The sequence below is a fragment of the Schistocerca gregaria genome, chromosome 8 (genome assembly GCF_023897955.1).
Source record: "Schistocerca gregaria isolate iqSchGreg1 chromosome 8, iqSchGreg1.2, whole genome shotgun sequence".
Lineage (NCBI taxonomy): Eukaryota > Metazoa > Arthropoda > Insecta > Orthoptera > Acrididae > Schistocerca > Schistocerca gregaria.
Window position 1 is genome coordinate 412877040 of NC_064927.1, and position 17125 is coordinate 412894164.

The window sequence follows — 17125 nt, forward strand, 5'->3', positions numbered from 1 at the left end:
CTCTCATCGCTGAACACGACACGTCTCCATTCGTCCCTCCATTCACGCCTGTCGCGACACCACTGGAGGCGGGCTGCACGATGTTGGGGCGTGAGCGGAAGACGGCCTAACGGTGTGCGGGACCGTAGCCCAGCTTCATGGAGACGGTTGCGAATGGTCCTCGCCGATACCCCAGGAGCAACAGTGTCCCTAATTTGCTGGGAAGTGGCGGTGCGGTCCCCTACGGCACTGCGTAGGATCCTACGGTCTTGGCGTGCGTCCGTGCGTCGCTGCGGTCCGGTCCCAGGTCGACAGGCACGTGCACCTTCCGCCGACCACTGGCGACAACATCGATGTACTGTGGAAACCTCATGTCCCACGTGTTGAGCAATTCGGCGGTACGTCCACCCGGCCTCCCGCATGCCCACTATACGCCCTCGCTCAAAGTCCGTCAACTGCACATACGGTTCACGTCCACGCTGTCGCGGCATGCTACCAGTGTTAAAGACTGCGATGGAGCTCCGTATGCCACGGCAAACTGGCTGACACTGACGGCGGCGGTGCACAAATGCTGCGCAGCTAGCGCCATTCGACGGCCAACACCGCGGTTCTTGGTGTGTCCGCTGTGCCGTGCGTGTGATCATTGCTTGTACAGCCCTCTCGCAGTGTCCGGAGCAAGTATGCTGGGTCTGACACACCGGTGTCAATGTGTTCTTTTTTCCATTTCCAGGAGTGTATTTCAATTTTTGTTTCTCCATTTTGAATTTGTTTGTGTAAGTGAAGCTTATTGTTTAAATGGGTATTTCTCTTGTCTTAAAGACTGCTTATGTAGGAGAAACTTGCTGTTCATTATTGTGCATCAGGTGCAAGAGAAGATTGTGGCTTTAATTACCATTGTGATTGTTGGCATATTTTGAAATAAATTTTTAATTTCTTAAGGAAAAATGATGTGCTAAGCTTGGCTGCGTCCTCCCATGTCTTCTATTCTTTGTACATCCTATGTTCGGACAGTTCATCTGCATTGGAAAAAGAGACTTTTACTAGACAATATTTAGTAAGCAAGACTACTTTGCTTCACGCCAGAATAACTGTGCGTTCCCTACATACCTCGCTGCTGACGGAACGGGCGTTCTCATATCTCACCACATTGGCTCCACTCGTAACGCCGTATGGTCCACTGGGTCCTTCAGCCAGTGTGGGAACTGGAACATTACTCCTGGCTGTGTGCCTTCTACAGTACCGCTTTACTCACTGAATACTACGTGATATCTGCAGACGTGATACAACATTGTAAACTGGAAGAAAAGGTAGTAAGACGTGGCTTGAACAGAAGTGGGTATCTTACAATCGCTGCAGCAGGCCTCCTGGCTGTGAATATTAAAGGACGTGTCTAACACTTGTCCAGAAAAGGCGATGGAGTGGCGAGGCAGCTTTGCTAAGTTTTGTACTTGTGGGCAAGATTTGCGCAGAAACTGACCAGAATACCGAGAGGTAGGTTCTACATGACAACACCCCAGGCCACGACGCACGAAATTTTGGTCAGCAAATAGATCACAGTCCTGGATCACCCGTTGTATTTGCCGAATTTGTCCCCACCCGAATTTTGCCTGTTCCCCAGATTTGAAATTAGCAGTGAAAGGAAACCGTTACGACATGCTTAAAGATATCCAATAAAGTCGTACTGCAGAACTAGACGCAGTTCCAAAAAAGGTCTACAGTGACTCATCCAAAACACTTTTAAGACTGTTTCAGTTGTGTATTTGTTCCGGTGTGACGACAAGTGTCTTCACGAAGATAAAGAACGCAAGGCTGCACCACGACAGCAGCGGCCTCTAGCCGAAGAGAATTATAAGCGGCGCTCCTGCCAGCCACGGAGGACAGTACAAGACGTGCACAAGCAGGCCCGGACTAAAAGAGAGCACTAGAACAGCAGTGATATTAACGATAGCAGTGACTTACCAACGAGTGTGAATAACTTGCATGGACATTGTATACAGCGAAGGACTTTAATTAGTTGCATGTCGACATTTGCTTGCGACACAAAGTTAAGTATTGTCAATCTACTCTAGTGCAATAAAAACTATAAATATGATATGCTTGAATTGTTGTGTAGCTATCCGAGAAAGCAGCATTCTTTAGGCACCCTGTAAGAGACGAGTGGGCAGGACCCCACAGTATTGATCTAAATGGGGGAGGGGGGGGGGGGGGGCATTTTGAATCACTTCAACGAGCATGTGGACATAATCGATGACTTTTACTTTCTGTAGCCACAATCGTAACGGAGCTGGTACACACTGTGTATCTAAACGATGAAATCAGTAAGAAACATAATACTTTTCATTTCATTCATGTACATGTGGACCCAGCTTCTTCCTTGACTATGAGAGTTGCATTTCTACATCTACATGGATATTCTGCGTATCGCGTTTAAGTGTCAGGCAGAGGGTTCATAGAACCATCTTCACTATTCTCTATTATTCCAATCTCGTACAGCGCCAGAAAGAACGAAAACCTATGTCTTTTCGTACGAGCTCGGATTTTCCTTATTTTATCACGGTGATAATTTTTTACCCTATGGAGGTCAGTTGCAACAAAATACACTCCTGGAAATGGAAAAAAGAACACATTGACACCGGCGTGTCAGACCCGCCATACTTGCTCCAGACACTGCGAGAGGGCTGTACAAGCAATGATCACACGCACGGCACAGCGGACACACCAGGAACCGCGGTGTTGGCCGTCGAATGGCGCTAGCTGCGCAGCATTTGTGCACCGCCGCCGTCAGTGTCAGCCAGTTTGCCGTGGCATACGGAGCTCCATCGCAGTCTTTAACACTGGTAGCATGCCGCGACAGCGTGGACGTGAACCGTATGTGCAGTTGACGGACTTTGAGCGAGGGCGTATAGTGGGCATGCGGGAGGCCGGGTGGACGTACCGCCGAATTGCTCAACACGTGGGGCGTGAGGTCTCCACAGTACATCGATGTTGTCGCCAGTGGTCAGCGGAAGGTGCACGTGTCCGTCGACCTGGGACCGGACCGCAGCGACGCACGGATGCACGCCAAGACCGTAGGATCCTACGCAGTGCCGTAGGGGACCGCACCGCCACTTCCGAGCAAATTAGGGACACTGTTGCTCCTGGGCGAGGACCTTTCGCAACCGTCTCCATGAATCTGGGCTACGGCCCCGCACACCGTTAGGCCGTCTTCCGCTCACGCCCCAACATCGTGCAGCCCGCCTCCAGTGGTGTCGCGACAGGCGTGAATGGAGGGACGAATGGAGACGTGTCGTCTTCAGCGATGAGAGTCGCTTCTGCCTTGGTGCCAATGATGATCGTATGCGTGTTTGGCGCCGTGCAGGTAAGCGCCACAATCAGGACTGCATACGACCGAGGCACACAGGGCCAACACCCGGCATCATGGTGTGGGGAGCGATCTCCTACACTGGCCGTACACCTCTGGTGATCGTCGAGGGGACACTGAATAGTGCACGGTACATCCAAACCGTCATCGAACCCATCGTTCTACCATTCCTAGACCGGCAAGGGAACTTGCTGTTCCAACAGGACAATGCACGTCCGCATGTATCCCGTGCCACCCAACGTGCTCTAGAAGGTGTAAGTCAACTACCCTGGCCAGCAAGATCTCCGGATCTGTCCCCCATTGAGCATGTTTGGGACTGGATGAAGCGTCGTCTCACGTAGTCTGCACGTCCAGTACGAACGCTGGTCCAACTGAGGCGCCAGGTGGAAATGGCATGGCAAGCCGTTCCACAGGACTACATCAAGCATCTCTACGATCGTCTCCATGGGAGAATAGCAGCCTGCATTGCTGCGAAAGGTGGATATACACTGTACTAGTGCCGACATTGTGCAGGCTCTGTTGCCTGTGTCTATGTGCCTGTGGTTCTGTCAGTGTGATCATGTGATGTATCTGACCCCAGGAATGTGTCAATAAAGTTTCCCCTTCCTGGGACAATGAATTCACGGTGTTCTTATTTCAATTTCCAGGAGTGTATTTTCACATTCGTAGGAGAAAGTTGGTGATGGGAATTTCGTGAGAAGGTTCCGCCACAACGAAAAACGCCTTTATTTTAATGATGTCCACCCCAAATCCTGTATTTCAGTGACACTCTCTCCCCTATTTCGCGATGATACCAAACATGGTGCCCTTGTTTGAACTTTTTCGATGTATTCCGTCAATCCTATCTGGTAAAGATCCCGCACCACGCAGCAGTATTCTAAAAGAGATTGGCAAGCGTAGTAGATCTACTGCGTTTTCTAAGTGTCCTACCAATGAAACGCAGTCTTTGGTTAGCCTTCCCTACAACATTTTTTATGTATTCCTTCCAATTCAGGTTGTTCGTAATTGTAATTCCTAGGTATTTACCTGAATTTACTGATGTTATATTTAAGTGATTTATCGTGTAACCGAAGTTTAATGGGATCATCTTAGCGCTCATGTGGATGACCTCACACTTTTCGTTATTTAAGGTCAATTGCACCATACAGATTTAAGGTCAATTGCACCATACAGATATCTTTTCTAACTCGTTTTGCAATTTGTTTTGATCTTCTGATGACTTTACTAGTCGATAAACTACAGCATCCTCTACAAACAAGACGGCTGCTCAGATTGTCTCCCAAATCGTTTATACGACTAAAGAACAGCTAAGGGCCTATAACGCTACCTTGTGGAACGCCAGAAATAATTTATGTCTTAGTCGAAGACTTTCCGTCAATTACTACGAACTGTGACCTCTCTGACAGGAAAGCACGAATGCAGTCACATAACTGAGACGATATTCCATAAGTACACAATTTCACTTCAAGCCGCTTGTGTGGTACAGCGTCAAAAAAAGCCTTCCGGAAATCCTGAAATAAGAAGCCAGTTTGAAATCTCCTGTCAATAGCAATCAACATTTCGTGCGAGTAGAGAGCTAGTTGTGTTTCACAAGAACGATGTTTCCTAAATTCGTGTTGACTGTGTGTCAATAGAACGTTTTCTTCAAGGTAATTTATAACTTTCGGAAACAATAGATGTTCCAAAACCTTGCTACATATCGCCGTTAATGATTTGGGTCTGTAATTTATTGGATTGCTCCTACTTCCTTTCTTTAATATTGGTTTAATCTGTGCAACTTCCTAGTCTTTGGGTACGGATCTTTCGTCGAGCGAACGGTTGTATATTATTGTTAAGTACGGAGCTATTGCATCAGCATGTTCTGAAAGGAACCTAATTCGTATACAGTCTGGGCCAGAAGAAGTGCTTTTCTGAAGTGATTTAAGTTGCTTCACTACTCCGGGAATATGTACTACTAAATTACTCATGCTTGCAGCTGTTCTTGATTTCAACGTTGTTGAGTGAAGCATTTTGTTCAGAGATGAGATTAACGTGGAGTGGTGGTACGAATGTAGCAAGCTTCTCTTCACGATGGGGCAGTTTCGTCTGTTTTAACCAACAAATGTGAAGAAGAGCTGGGGGTGGCTGTAGAAATACAGAGAGAGAGAGAGAGAGAGAGAGAGAGAGAGAGAGAGAGAGAGAGAGAGAGAGTGGTGAAGCTCCTGTTCCACAGACTTTTTGTACAGTTGTTTATACCCTGCTGTGATGGGAACAGACAGAACCAGCTGTATACGTAGAAAGTGGCATTTCTATCGTCAATAGCTTTTGCCTTGACCAAGGAGATGTTAGAACACTGAATCTTACTCAACAGCGTAACTAAAATAAAGGCTGGTTAAGACCTGCGACGTTACTGCAGGGTGGGCTTGCAAGTCTCCCTTGCGTTAGTAACTCGTCCTAACCTGTCTATTTCTGGTAAATGATCGTACACGGGAGGTTGCTGATGCAAGTGTGCAAGTCCGTCACACTTCGCATAAGGTTTATCTATATAAGCTCCTGTCTGGAATCTTGTATGGGTAGTTGCCGCTATGTCTCAGTAGGTGGCGTTGATGAAGAGTCTAGGGGAGCGAACTGTTCGCTGTTCGGTAATGTCGCAAATCGCTATAGGGGTGCCACACGTTTATTACCGAGTTCTGGTCTTGGTGTAGTCCAGAGTCCAAAGCACACAGGCGCTGCACAAGTCGCCACAATCCAACACATAAATCACACTACGTTAAGATCGTGCAATCATTAACAGACACTTACAATCGATTCTCTAGAAATTGTCGCGATTCGACTGAAATTTACCACGTCTTATTTTAATATTTAACTGTTCTTTAGAAGTATGTAACAACCGCGTTCGGCATACTTCCATCATAATTGGACATTCCTGTTTGGCTCACTGTTGCCATGAAAGAGAGTTATCGGACTGCTAGTTGCCAAAACAACTCCTCTCGACCGGTCAAGGTCTGGGATTCGTTTCCATTTCGTACGTGATATGGCTGCTCATCCTCTAGACACGAACACTGAGTTCCCAGTCACCTGACTGTCACGACTGTAGTGCCATGTCACTGAAAATTACGACAGCCCATTCTGCATTAATCCAAATTGGGTACCACTGCTCAATACTACGCAATGATATACATAAAATATTGTACGCCGCCTGTGCCATATGGCATATACCTATTACAGGCTGCATATTAAAAAGACAGGGACTCAACAAAGCACAACAAACCAACGAGACTATACAGAGCAAACTTGGGAGAAAAAACACTAACACTGATTAATAAAGCGAATCAGGAATTTACCGTTTAATTTGCAACTGCTCTCAGTCAGGATGTATACGTGTTTTCGAACCAGATGTGCGGTATACCACAGACCATTAAAAACTAACAGTTGCCACTCAGCATTTGCTTACCACGTAATAATGCAGAATATCAATCAAAAAAACTCAGAAATAGATTGAAAAATTCTTAAAATTGTCAGTAGCTTGCGACGAAATTTAACAGTAGAAGAGAAGTATCATAGATAAAGGTCAATATCTCAGGGAAAAATGGAACTAAACGAATACACAGCACTCTGCAACAGAAGTCTGTTTGCCGCAGTAGAAGAAAAGTATAAGTAAACCAATAAAACCACAGAGCCGAAGACTTGCTCAAATACTTCAACTAAGGGGCTAGAAAAATTTATCAGCCACTCTGGGAATTTTAACTTTCGGCCAACCAACATGTTTACTCTGCTGTATCCACCATTACGTTGGTTTTCCTTTTATTTTGCGCACTTCATAATCATCAGCTCTTTTTTTTATTAAGCATTCGACGCATTTTCGGTTCACTTGTGTGTCAGCGAACCACATCAAGCTGACATTCTGTCAATGACTAGCAACTGACACATCAACTCAGTTCTTTACTACCCTCGCTGCTTTCTCAGAATACAAGTTAAATATCAGTCGCGACGCTGAACAAGTCTCAGCCTGCCTCACACCTTTCCTGCATTTGGCTTCTTGCATCTTCCTGTTAGTGCTAACAACTTCAGTCTGAATCATACAATAAATGAATTGATTACACTTCCATCCATGACAGTGACACTGTGCTGCTCAGTAAAAAAGAAAAATTTCATTCCATTTGTTGTTGTTGTGGTTTTCAGTCCTGAGACTGGTTTGGTGCAGCTCTCCATGCTACTCTATCCTGTGCAAGCTTCTTCATCTCCCAGTACTTACTGCAACCTACGTCCTTCTGAATCTGCTTACTGTACTCATCTCTTGGTCTCCCTCTACAAGTTTTACCCTCCACGGTGCCCTCCAATACTAAATTGGTGATCCCTTGATGCCTCAGAACATGTCCTACCAACCGATCCCTTCTTCTGATCAAGTTGTGCCACAAACTTCTCTTCTCCCCAATCCTATTCAATACTTCCTCATTAGTTATGTGATCTACCCATTTAATCTTCAGCATTCTTCTGTAGCACCACATTTCGAAAGCTTCTATTGTCTTCTTGTCTAAACTATTTATCGTCCATGTTTCATTTCCATACATGGCTACACTCCATACAAATACTTTCAGAAATGACTTCCTGACACTTAAATCTATACTCGATGTTAACAAATTTCTCTTCTTCAGAAACACTTTCCTTCCCATTGCCAGTCTACATTTTATATCCTCTCTACTTCGACCGTCATCAGTTATTTTGCTCCCCAAATAGCAAAACTCCTTTACTACTTTAAGTGTCTCATTTCCTAATCTAATACCCTCAACATCACCCGACTTAATTCGACTACATTCCATTATCCTCGTTTTGCTTTTGTTGATGTTCATGTTACATCCTCCTTTCAAGACACTATCCATTCCGTTCAACTGCTCTTCCAAGTCCTTTGCTGTCTCTGACAGAATTACAATATCATCGGCGAACCTCAGAGTTTTTATTTGTTCTCCATGGATTTTAATACCTACTCCAAATTTTTCTTTTGTTTCCTTTTTCACATTACTAAAACCCATCTCCAAATTTCCAAATACATCGCAAGTTTCTTTTCTTTCACTTAAACCAGTCTCAGTTATTAACCACAGTTGTAAAATTATTTCTCCAATTCTGCTGCTTTTCCTACAATGAAGCCGATATTTTCCCAATACATTTTAAATTTTTCATCCCATGCTTTGATAAAGAAGTCTCATATTATTGACGCATATAATACCAAACTAGTTGTGCGTGGTAGTTGAACATTTTGCATTTGTTGTATAGCTTTCACGCAACGAGTTCCCATTTTAAATTAGCCTAATTTCTTATAGGCCACTACAAAATTCTTGCAAGTACCGTTTTCACCCCCTTATGTTCTGCTTGCACTAAACAGTTATATCTTTCAATTGTGGTCAGTGTTCTACTTTTGATCTGTGCTATCTCGTGCGGTAGTTTATTAGTCTGTGCGGAGCATGTTTATTTCACTGTTTCAGTTTTCTATCTACCCCACCGTGTGAGTACAGTGGTACAGTGGACAGGCCCCAATTCGAGCGCGTTTACCGTCTCTAACGAATTTGTCGTCGACGGAACGTTATACCCCACTACACCTTCCTTCTTTCCTTCGCAAATTTTCTTTAGTTCGTCTTGATTTCATTTCTGACCGACCTTACTGCTCATTTTCACATATTGCTTCTTGTGTCAGACTAGTGTCTCACAACTTATCCATCGTTGCCTCTTTACTGCGTTTTCTGCGCCGGTACTTTTTGTACTCCATTTGATAAACGGCTTGTAACATTATTGACCTTAATACATTGTAACATGTGTGCTATGTTGTTCAGTTGACGGAAAAATAGAATCTTGGAAAACTTGAGTAGCAACGCTATGCTGCATACCTGTAGTTTTTTTAGGAAACACAGTAATAACGATCACTTTGCTGTTACCAAAATTTATTAATTTTACTTAATAACTCAGTAACCTAACTACGGGAATGACAATCAGTAACAATTAATTCGGTCATCTGGATACCTTACCGTGCATGATTACCTTGGCAGCGGTGACTGATTATAACTCAAGGAAGACCTCTTTATTACTGATATTACCAAAGATAGAATTTTTTTAATACTAAGCTTTGACCATTTCCTTAAATAAAATATGCGTGTTCAAAATGTTTATACCATTATCATCAGCTAAGTTAAGTCACATTTTAAACAGCAGGTATGATAAAATTTCAGTTTCTAAAATTTAGATATTTCACGTACGTACAGTATACGGTTAGATGAGTGAGAGAGTTCTTTCATTTTCTTACATTTTACAAATTCACCATAATTCCATCAGTTTTCTACACCCCCAACTTCAAACTGTAACTATTTGACTTGTGACGTTGTAACATTACAGGACATATTGGAACATATTGAAGTATTCGATACTGTAGACTTTTAGGGGATGTTGATACAGATATGCAAAATGTAAAGGGAAACTTTGGTGATGTTTAAATATTGTACTGCGTCAATATTAGGACATTTTGCACAGAAAGAACAAAAATAGAATTAATGTAAATATATATTAGTGTTAGTACCCTATTTTCATTCAATTTTGTAATTATATTTCATTTTGTAAAAGAAAGACTCACTGTTTGCTGTAGCTCTGATTAATTGTATAAATTATCAGTTTTGAGCTAAATTATTTCGTATAATATGGACAAGATACTTTTAAAAACTCACCAGCTAAAGAGAAAGTCTGTAAATGAACGTTTAATGCACACTTCTGGAACTTTCTATGGAGAAATTCTATATTATGATCGCAAAAATACGAAAACTTGTGAAAACTGTTTCATAACCTAATTTCGAAAGACGATTTGTATCAAGAAATATTGCTAAAAAGATTTATTTACGTTTTGAAACACGATTTAAATCATTTTACATATAAATAGTTGTTCTAAATCACTCAAGAAATATCCAGAATCAAATGTCAAGATATTTCTGGAAACATCGATACAAATCTGGTGAAGGTTATCCAGAAGCTGGTAGAAAAATGTTATAAAATCTATTTGGAAATTATGCTTGTAAGAATTTATATGTACTGATCCTTTTACTTACTTTAATCTGTACTAAAATTCTGTAATGTCTAATTTAGTTTTAAGTCTTGAATTGCTATCGTATTGTAAACAAAACATTGTCAAAGACTCTCATTGTTTGGAAAGATATTAATACACCTAGGAGTTGTCAGTTGCCAGTTCGGATATGCAGTGCGGTTAGCTCTGAGAGTCAGTTGTTGAGTCTGTGAAGTCTGTCAGTGCTTTTTGTAAATAAACGTCTGTAATGAAGAATTACTTGTTGTCGTCAATATGAACTCAAGACCTTTTTGCACGAAGCAGACACCTCCTAATGCAACGTTTTAATTTGGTGTTGAGGAGTTGAAATGTTTTAACGTTTTCTTCCGAGGTAGTCTGCGTTTTATGGACTTTCACCTTGTCTAGATCTCCGCATTTCAACTAGTTTCCCATTAACCGCTCGTACTGGCATTTCATTCACACTAGGTTATGGCCACTGTCATTATCAGTACCTTGATGACTATTGCAGGCTGTGTATTCAAAAACTAAAACTCTATAGGAAGGTTTTACAAAATATCAAAATGTACAGGGTGAGTCAGGAGGAAAGGTACCTATTAGTGTGTACATATGTGCCCTTCTACGGAAAAAAATCTTTTGTGCGGATGGACGCACTCGTTTGAACCCTTACGGGACTCAGCTTAACAGCTACGAGTAAACAGGGGATGGTGGACGTAGAGGACACTACATCTGCAGCGTGTAGCATGTGGGAATTTGGACTGAGGGAATGGCGACCTCGGATGGGCGCAACGGAAAAGCAAACGTTCCACAGTAGCAGAGCATCCAGGTTCGAGTTCCGGTCGGGCACTCATTTTTTGCATGTCGCCTTCGCGTTTAATGCAATGCCCTTGTGCAGGTGAGATCTGAAAATTTCTCGTCAATTTTTTTTTTTAGAATCACTAATATTATCACCTCTCAAAACCTATCACTTTCCTCCCAACTCACGCTGTACATAAATTACGTTTTCTGTAATAAAGTAAGCTGTACTAATGATAGAAAGTACTCAAATTATTTCGTTTACTATAGACTAAATGTTCTCTAAATGGCCAAAGTGATCGATGTTATTTTTATCATTAAATTTTGAAGCATGCATTTTCCCCCAGTTTTGCGCAATAAAGCCGCTAAGAATATTCTATTACGTAAAATCTTCTATTAAAGTATTTTATTAATATGTTTTTTAAGAGAATTATGCGTCTTTGGATGCAGAAGATTCAGTGCTCCAAATTGACGATACAGCAATTCCGAAATGTTTGCGTTATGGTAACATTCCGTGAAATACAAAATCTGTGAAGAACATAAAATTTTCTTTAGTTAGTATGGAGTTGGTTTTGTTGTGGTCTTCAGTCCAGAGACTGGTTTGATGCAGTTCTCCATGCTACTCTATCCTGTGCAACCTTCTTCATCTCCCGGTACCTACTGCATCCTACATCCTTCTGAATTTGTTTAGTGTATTGATCTCTTGGTCTCCCTCTACGATTTTTACCCTCCACGCTGCCCTCCAATACTAAATTGGTGATCCCTTGATGCCTCAGAATATGCCCTTCCAACCGATCCCTCCTTCTAGTCAAGTTGTGGCATAAATTTCTCTTCTCCCCAATTCTGTTCCACACCTCCTCACTAGTTATGTGATCTAACCATCTAATCTTCAGCATTCGTCTGTAGCACCACTTTTCGAAAGCTTCTATTCTCTTAGCGTCCACGTTTCCCTTCCATACATGGCTACACTCCGTAGAAATACTTTCAGAAACGACTTCCTTACACTTAAATCTACATTCGATGTGAAAAAATTTTCCTTCTTCAGAAACGCTTTCCTTGCCATTGCCAGTCTACATTTTATATCCTCTCTACTTCTACCATTGTCAGTTATTTTGCGCCCCAAATAGCAAAACTCCTTTACTACTTTAAGCGTCTCATTTCCTAATCTAATACCCTCAGCATCACCCGATTTAATTCGACTACTTTTCCACTATCATCGTTTTGCCTTTGTTGATGTTCATCTTATATCCTCCTTTCAAGACACTGTCCATTCCGTTCAACTGCTCTTCCAAGTCCTTTGCTGTCTCTGACAGAATTACAATGTCATCGGCGAACCTCAAAGCTTTTATTTCTTCTCCATGGATTTTAATTCCTACTCTGAATTTTTCTTTTGTTTCCCTTTACTACTTGCTCAATCTACAGATTGAATAACATCGAAGATAGGCTACAACCCTGTCTCACTCCCTTCCCAACCAATGCTTCCCTTTCATGTCCCTCGACTCTTAAAACTGCCTTTCGCTCCCTCTGTTTTACCCCTGCCACCTTCAAATGAGATATATCCATGTGAAAGCAAACATTTCATAAAGGCAGAATTTTTTAGTGTTAATAGTTGCGTAAAAGTGTTTGTATTCGTAATATTTATACCTTTGTAATCAGCTACACCTAAGTCTCATTTTAAGTAGTAAATATTATAAAAATGCAGCCCGTAAAGTAATTTTTGATATTTCAGGTATGCACAGTGTATAGGTCAGATGAGCAAAAGACTTTTTTCACTTCCTTGCGTTTCACAAGTTTAAGATCATTCCCCCGGTTTTCTGCACCAGTAACTCCAAAGTGTAATTTCAACTTTTGTGACGGGTTATTCCAAGGCAGGCTGAGTTGTATCCTTGTTCCCCTCGTCTAGCTCCCAGAGTCTCAGCTAGTTTCTGATTAACTCGTCGCGCTGGCATTTCATTTACACTAGGATATAACCAAGAAAGTCAGTACCAGCACCTAGATGACTGCTGCAGAGCATTACTAGATTGAAATGATTGTGGGGGGTTCTGTGAAATGCCGCAGTCGTAGTAGGCAAAGAACAGCTAAATACAAGCTGTGCATTGCCCGTGTTACGATACTGAACCATAGAACGACAGCATCGCTCCTATACGCCTGGCAGTGAACTTCGAATACAAGAAAATGTGGGGCAAAAATTGGTATTCTTGTTTTTCGGAATAGGTGTATCAAATGGGAATATTTTTTATTTACACTTTATGAATGGGTCTCACAGTCTAGTGGTAAAGTAAGTGTTGGGTACGTTTTCGTGACCTTGCAAAGCAATAAATTCGAGAAATCTCAATAAAAAACTAAGATTGACTTTTCTTAGCTGTGACTGACAGTCACGTCAAATTGTGTAAATGACGTCGTTGTCGCCTTTTGAATGTAAAAGTATTCAGTTGTAAAAAAGAGTTTTATAATTCCGATCTTGTGACTTATTTTCAAGCGGAAATTGTTAGGCTTTAGGACATATCGAAACACAAACATCATCTGACGTGACACACAATCTGGTTCCATCCTATTGCGTTCCTGATTATGACTGATTGTAAATTCAGGTCGTGTTGTGCTTGAGTTTTGCTTGTGATGATGATGATGTTGGTTTCTGGGGAGCTCAGCAACGTGCTCATCAGCTCCCGTGCAAGTGCCCAATCTTTTCATTTCCAGTCTCACCACTACCTGAATGATGAGATGATGAGGACAACACAAACACCGAGTGCCCGGGCGGAGAAAATCCCCGATCCGGCCGGGAATCTAACCCGCGACCCCGTGATCCAGAGGCAGCAACTTTAGCCACCACACCACGAGCTGCGGACAGTTTCGCCCGCATCCATAATATTGGGTAAATTAAATGAGGGCATATTTGTCTTTGTCTCATATAAAACCGAAGGTGGTTTCGAAGCATGTTGTTCTGTTGACTTTGTACATAAGTTACTGCTAACAAATCACTGCGTCAACCGCTCGATTTAATTGCACTGTTAGTACGTTTCTCGTATTTTACTTAACTTTCGTTCACATCTGTTTACCGTAATTTCCAACATTTATTGGAAAACTATCTGTTAGCAACTTTTGACAGAATTAGTACTCAACGTATTTGTAAGGGAATGATCATGTAATTTTTCTTCGATTGGTGTTGCTTCTTGACACTGATTATATTTTGTACTCCAACATAAGTAACAAAAGACACAAAAAAAATCAACAGGGAAGTGCATATTTGTTCATAGGATTATGTAATGTGTGTGAACCTCCTTCCACAGGAATGAACACTACTGCATTTAGTAAACACTAGTTACGCAGAATTCACTAGCACATGCGATAATCAAAGCATGAGAGCATTTATTATTTGCTGATAAATTGTCACTGAAGTTGGATGATTCTAGTGCAGCGATTTCTACTAAAATGTTTTCTTTCTAGTAGTTGTAAGTAACATGTGAACACATCTACGTAACTACTGTTGCATTTTTAGCATTTGCAGTGAAGGACTGACACTACAAAGTACACTCAGTGGCAGAAATAACCCCATTCAAAGAATACTCACTTCGTGACAAGATGTAATAAAGTCGAATACCAGTTCTGTCAAAAACTGTTAATCTAGAGTTCTCCGTTAAAAGCGAAAAAGTGCAAAAAATGAACAAGATAAAAAACGAAGCAGAACGTGAGTAATGTGGCTACAATGAATTTAAATCGAGAAGTTTGCGCACACATTTGTAAGCAGTGACAAATATACGTAAGTCCGTAGAACACCACGTGGCAAAACTAGCTTGCGTTTTAGATGAAGCAGAAACCAATATAGATTTATTTACTTCAGCTAATATTACGAACGTGAACAAAAATCAAGCAGAATATGGGCAAACCCATTTACAGTGCAATTCAAAGAGTCCACTGCACACAAGATGTTGTAATTAGGAACGTAATGCGATGAAATATGCGTTCCTTTACTACGATAAGGAAACAAACATGGAAGACCTTAAATCGCTTAATAATAGAGCTAGATGACAAACTTGCAGCGCTCCAAGTGGCCTGGCATCTGTGACGTGGTATGTAATTGTGCGTGTGTTGTATTGTACAAGTTGAGCAAGATTACAATAAAATTAGTTACTTATTATTAATGTTAAATGAGGTTTTATTTAATCACTGCTTTTCCCGGCTAGTGAACGGTATTTTGTTAAAGAAATCTCCACCTGGGAACATGTATCAATGTTGTCTGTCAAGCAGTGTAAATGTCACAAAGTTCAGTCACGAAACTAATCATTTATAACCAACAAAAAAGATAAATGTATGATAAGTAGTCTGAACTAAACAAGATTAATGATTTTTAGTAATACTAGTGCTGTTGTTTAAAAGATTCTTTGCTAGCTGCAGACCATATATAAAAAGTAACGCTACTGCTATCTCGAGGTGGCAACTCTTTTCTTTAAGCAAAATGAACACTTTTGTCACACAACACCACACATAAACAACACTAATGTGTTTTCCTGTCAAAATATTTAATAAAAGTTGTTACGAAATTACCAGGCTTTATGCATCAGCAGATAAGAATTTATATCACGTAAGATGCTGTTGCATACATGGAAGTTCGATGTACTCACAGTTTAACTGGAATTTATTCCGTCAGAGTGAGTCCTCGGCCGCTAGTACACAGTTATTGCAATTATAACCAACAGCATTTAAGTCTGTATAGAAAATCAATGTAAAAATGCCGCTGCAATATTTCATTAAGATAGTGCCTAACGTAAGACAATCACTTATCAGTTCTGATTCAGGTCAAGTAATAAATAATATATATTAAATCTTTTCTCACCTTCGCTATATGCATTAACATTCTAAAATATTTCTCAATGCTACAAGAGATATTATTATTACCCATTTATCAACAAACTGTGTTGTAGATCAATGGCGCTAATGGCTGCTCTCTGCAGTAGTTGAGCACAAAACTTAACATATGTACAGGACGAGAGTTAGAATGAAATAAAACTCCAAACACTGAAGATTCATTTCAATAACACATAAACTCTATCTTCAAATACCGGTTAGCCACATAACAATATTTTAGTACAGTTTTTTACAGACCTCTGTGTTACGAGACATCAATTATACATCCATGAGTACTATAGTTTGAACAACAAGAAGAAGGACATTTCTACAAAATCATAGATAACAAAAGATTAAGATTTTCATTATCTTATTACATGGGTATTGTCTGAGATACAATTGTTTACAAAATATTAAATTATGTCACCGGCACTAATTATTTATTATTTTATTAGTGATGAAGTCCTTTTTATTAGTATTACGAGAACGGGATCAAATTTCAGTCACATTCCATATACAAAGCTGTCATGAATATTATTTTGAATAAAACATAGGCGTGGATATTAAACAGCGTACCAAGGTATTGCTTCCGGAGGTCCCTACATGAGTTTCACCCCTCGTGGTGGTAGGCTCGCAGTGGACCAGAGGTTAGGTTTCCTGCGTAGCTGCTGCTACCTGGTGGTAGTGGTGGGAACAACGGCTGGCGCACGCACCGGACGAGAAGCGAGAGCGGATCGCGCGCTCGCCCTGATTGTAAACGCCATGTTTGCTGCAAATATTGGAACTATGCCGTGCGCCTGCCAGGTCATGCCACGCACGGGCCGATGAACCGGGCGTGGGAGCCTCCACACTCCCTGTCTGCGTGTGTGTGTGTTCGGGGGGTTTGAGGATGCTGTCGCTATCGGCAGACTAGCTGCGTCACAATTGCAGGGGTGCCTGAGGTGCTTGCCGTGCTGTTTTACATTAATCTGACCTGAGGATGCAGGAATGATAAGTCTGTAAGCGGCTCGGGCGGATCACACGCAGGAGATGGGGAGTTTACAACTGGTGCACACCGCCGAGCAGTTGTACCTGACAGCGTTACTGCACACAGTGTCACGGCAAATGTACACTCA